The following is a 5,646-nucleotide window of genomic DNA, read 5'->3' on the forward strand; positions in this document are numbered from 1 at the left end:
CCCCGATGCTGTCAAGATCTAAAGCAAAAGGGATTCAAGGCAGACCTTACTGGGATTTACTCCAGGCCACACCTGGGGCTGAAGCAGGGCTAACAGGCGCTGTGCTGGAGCCTTCCCAACACGGTATAAAGTGATGCAGACATGACCGTGTTGAGCCTGGCGGATGTGGAGCAATCCGCGGACAGGCGGGAGCATGAGATACACACACAGCAGGCAGGGGGCGGTGCCTCTTACGGGCCCTGGCCCCACCTCTGCCCACGCCCTCTGGCGCAGAGCCTTCCGACCTCTGCACGGTCTCTGCCATCTCATTTTATACTTTTATTTCTCTCACATAACGTGATGGAGTTGTATATCGTCCTTCTTCATTAAAAACGTTGTTCATTTAAATACTTCTTGGGAGAAGATTACTCTTTTCCTGTAAGAAGTGCTTAGTACAGACGGGACAGACGCAGGGAAAATGTTGCTGGAGGTCAAGGATAATACCTAACTACCCATCTGTTATGTAACTGTGTACTTAAGGGCGCTAATCTGTGACCTCCTGGAAAACATAAACTGCACCATATTTGTCTGTGTGATCACAGACCTCTCGGTGGCACCTTCTTTAAGAAGAGCTCACGTACTTCATGTTCACCTTGTCAATATCACAGTACAGGACTCTTCGGAGGGATTTTGCAGCATTTGGTCCACATTAATCAGGTCACAGTTAAAAAGTTTCTTTTAGACTTCTTTGGAGCTCCAAACTGAGTGCCAGCCTTATTTTCTTTTCGATTCATACATTTGCCTTCAAAGAAGTTCATTTGAGTGATATGATAAACAAGTAATCAACTAATTGCTTTGCAAAATAAATAACTGTAAATGCTAGAATAAACCACTAGATGGCTTCTTGAAAAGGCCAACTATTCCTTTGGTTTGTTCAGCAACTTGTGTAAGTAACAGATAAGCCACTCCTGGTGACCTTATATCTCTATTTATATATAGTTATTATCCTTCCTTTAAAGTTGGAAAGGAAAAGAAATAGTTTCTTTGTTTCCTTGAATATGACTAATGCATCATTTTGGGGACATGTTAATATACAAGTGTAGTTTCATATTATAACTTTATATTAGAACTTTCTAGATTTACAAAATATATTTCTCACATTAAACAAAGTTTTCACATTATGACTTCAAGAGCATATAGCTTGAGCAAATATTTATGGAATATTTATTCTGTAAATATTTATGGAATAATTAATTGTTGAATTTGAATCCACTAGGCCCTGGGCTCAGGCCCTCGTGTGTTCTCTCATGTCGACAGGAACTCCATGAGGTAGGAAATCTTACTTCCATTTTACAGATGTGAAAACTATGGTTAAGAGAGGTTAATTGCCAGAGTAATACAGTTAGTTGATCAGATTTCAAGGCCAATGGAACTGACAACCACTATATTATACTGCTAAATAGATGAAGACAGTATTTTCTGTCTTTAATTTGATAAAAAATTACTTTTATCCTGCAGAATAAGCAAGATTATTTATACAGGAATAGCTTAGACCTAATTCTAAAAGCAAAAGGAGAAAAGGAATATTGTTTGTGTTTTTGTTCTCTAATCATTAACAGCTTTATTGAGATAAATTACATATCACAAAGTTCACCCATTTGAAGTGTTCCATTCAATGGTTTTTAATATACTTACAATGTTTTGCAACATTCACCTAATCTATCTTCAGAATATTTTTATCAACCCTGAAAGAAACTTGTACCCATTAGAAGTCACCAACCCTAACTCCCCCAACTCCCCATTTCCTAGCCCTAGGCAACCAATAATCTACTTTTTGTCTCTATAGATTTCAAGACATTTCATATAAATAAGGTCATATAATTTGTGGTCCTTTGTCACTGACGTCTTTCACTTAGCATAATGGTTTCAAGTTTATTCATGTTGTAGAATGTTTTTCTACTTCATTCCTTTTTATTGCCAAGTCATATTTCATTTTCTGGATATATCACACTTTTATCCATTTATCAAATGATGTACATTTGGGTTATTTCTACTTTTTGGTTATTATGAATAATGCTACTATAAACATATTATGAATAATGCTACTATAAAAACATACAAGTTTTTATGTGGACATATGTTTTCATTTCTTTGGGTATATACCTCGGAGCAGGATTTCAGGGTCATATGGTAGCTCTATATTTAACTTTTGAGGTATTGCCAAACTGCTTTCCAGAATGGCTGCACCATTTTCATATTCCCACAAGTGAGGCATGAGGGTTCCAGTTTCTCCATATTCTTGCCAACGCTTGTTATTCCTGCTCTGTGTGATTATAGCCATCCTAGATTGTGAAGTGGTTGTTTTTAAACCTTTTTGTGTTTTTAATAAAGCAAACGTGGTTCCAAATAAAACAGAAATCCTTACTCTATGACTGTAATAAAATCTTAACTATAAAGTAAAATTTCTCCATTATTCTCTTTGTGAAAATATAGTAAAGAATTAGTTCGTGTTTCAAGAGTTATACTCTTTCCAAAATCAATAACAAAGGCACTTATTGATGCTGTTGATGATGATTCAGAGGACAATATCTGTCATACAGGTATGTTCTGAGGATTAGAAATGACAGACATAAGGCATCTAGTACTATGGTTGGTACTCAGGAAGTACTCAATACATGGATGCTTATTTCCACTCCAAATCAAGAAAATGGTTACATAGAATCACTTTGCACACTTGGCTAACAATTCTAGCGGCAACTCATGAGCTAGAGAGATGGAAATTATATTGTATGGTGACATCTCAATAAAAAACAGCAATAATGCAATTCCAGCCAAAGGAAACTAATAGGAACACAATGGAGTTAAAACTCATACAATGCACAATAACCAATACAACATCTATATTTAAGTCAGACTTTGAAAAACTAAATCTAAAAGTCAAACTAGGTAAGAAATTTCTATGTTCGGGGCGCCTGGGTGGCTCAGTTGGTTAAGCGACTGCCTTCGGCTCAGGTCATGATCCTGGAGTCCCGGGATCGAGTCCCGCATCGGGCTCCCTGCTTCGCAGGGAGTCTGCTTCTCCCTCTGACCCTCCCCCTCTCATGCTCTCTCTCTCTCTCTCTCATTCTCGCTCTCAAATAAATAAATAAAATCTTTAAAAAAAAAAAAAAGAAATTTCTATGTTCTTTGAAATCAGAGCTCGGCAGATAAGATAGAAATATACATGATCCTATTGTAGTGAAGTTGCAAAATGTTTTTGAATATTATTTATAAGTTGCTTATTACCATAGTTTCTGGATAGAAATAACTTCCCTGAAAGTCTGGTGTTTATACTAGCTCAACACATGTTACTAAGTCCATAACATGTAGTCACATCTTTCCTGTTTGGAGCTCTATGGAAATTCTTCATTTTGGCCTTTGTAAAATAAAATAGATGTCTGTGCCAAGATACCACTTTTCACTGAGATACAGACCTAAATGGTCCTGTAATCAAGAAAACAGGACAATGGCTGATGTAGGAAATCTGCTCTTTCAAAGGGCTCTACTAATACCCAAAATGTATTATACACAATGGAGGGAAGAACAAAAAAAAAGTTGTTTTAATTTGGAAAATGAATCTGTAATACTGGCAATTAAAATTCATTCTCAACCTCTTATGCTCTGGGAAAGGCTTTTGCATAGTCTCTTTTTTTCTTTTTCTTTTGTTTAATCCTTACAGTAATAACCCTTAAGGGTAGGTATTATGCCATGTTCCAGATGAGACAACAAGCCTTGGAGAGATCAAGTGATTTATTCAGTTATAAAACTCTTTAGCAGCAGAGCTGGGATTCAGACTGTGATGGGTCTGACTCCAAAGCCCAGGCTTTTCCAGCTCACTGTATTCGTCCTTAGTGAAGCTTCCATGTCACTTTTAGGAAAATATTAAGCTTCTTTGGGCTTGAGCCTCCCTCCTATACGTGGGAAGATTCACCCCCGTTGACATCTCAGTATCTTTTTTTTTTTAAAGATTTTATTTATTTATTTGAGAGCGAGAATGAGAGAGAGAGAGAGCACATGAGAAGGGGAAGGGTCAGAGGGAGAAGCAGACTCCCTGCCGAGCAGGGAGCCCGATGTGGGACTCGATCCCGGGACTCCAGGATCATGACCTGAGCCGAAGGCAGTCGCTTAACCAACTGAGCCACCCAGGCGCCCAACATCTCAGTATCTTTACTTGAAATCACTCTTAGTAAATTCTTTTCAAAATATATTTATTTCAATATCAATAAACCATGTGTACTGTTGGTTAGCATAGGGTGACTTGGTTCTATGATATTCCAGCACTGGTTTCCAAATTTATTGATCCTGAAAGCCTTTTGTTCAAATATAACTGCTATAAACAGTTTTATATTTTATATTATAACTGTTACATTACTTTGGCAGAGAACAGGGCCAGCAGTTTATTAATAACTCGACCACCAACCATAGCAATCAGTGCTTCTTGGGCACTACACTGCATGTAACCGTCCCTGTTCTAACTTGTTTGTATATATTATCTCATTTAATCCTCCAGCCCACAGCTGTTATTCCCAATTTAAGAACTGGTTGACAAGTCAGGAGTGGATTACTCTGTGGGTAACTGAGAAGCTTACTACAGGTGATTTTCATGGAACTGGCGATCAAGGGAGCCAAGCGAAGGCTTGCACCGTTGCTCAGAGACCTGAGGCTATTTCTCGTCCTTTCCCCACACCTTTAGAATGAGGCTCCTTTGCTGCTGCATGTTGGGTACACAGCCCCAGCAGTGTTTGCTACAATGAAGGAACGAAGTGATCTGAAAATCACTAGGTTCTATGAGTCTCATAACCCGTAACTCCAGAGGCGCCTGAGTGGCTCAGTCAGTTAAGCGACTACCTTCAGCTCAGGTCATGATCCTGGAGTCCCGGGATCGAGTGCCGCATCGGGCTCCCTGCTCAGTGGGGAGTCTGCTTCTCCCTCTGACCCTCCCCCCAGTCTCGTGCTGTCTCTCTCTCAAATAAATGAAATCTTAAAAAAAAAAAAACCCATAACTCCTGATTCAGTCACTAAGGTAATTTCCTCAGCGGGATCCTCTGCCTCCTCCATCTGGGAATTCCCTTCAACTCATCCCAAGAGAGGTGCTATAGTTTCTTCTCCCTTTTCTTGCTCTCATTTTGACTTTTATCCTGGGTTGCAGTTCACGTCCATGATTCCAGGGGAAGTGGCTGTGCTCAGAAGCATTTGCGGTAAGTACACTTTCATGATCTTTAGAAACCACAACTCTTTCAGGATGTTTCACACACCATTTCTCATTTAATTCAAGCTTCAGAGATGTTCTCTGTTGAATAGACAATAGCAGCAAACACGAGCCAGGTACTGCTACAAGAGCTTTACATATTTTAATTTATTGAATCCACCAACTGCCCTATTATCTCCATTTACAGATGAAGAACTGAAGTGCTGAGTGATCAAGGGGCTTGCTAGAGATCACACGTAATAGGCAGGGCAGGATTAAAATCCAGACGCTCTGTTACCTACTATGTTGCCTCTACTAAATTTAACAATAAAGATTTTATAGGTTATGATAACATATGTTGGAATAGAAGTTATTTTAAATATAGCTGAAAAAGAACTCATTGTTACCATTTATCACTGCCTAAATACTTACTTAAATAT

The sequence above is a fragment of the Leptonychotes weddellii genome, chromosome 4 (genome assembly GCF_054177405.1).
Source record: "Leptonychotes weddellii isolate Sample4059 chromosome 4, ASM5417740v2, whole genome shotgun sequence".
Taxonomy (NCBI): domain Eukaryota; kingdom Metazoa; phylum Chordata; class Mammalia; order Carnivora; family Phocidae; genus Leptonychotes; species Leptonychotes weddellii.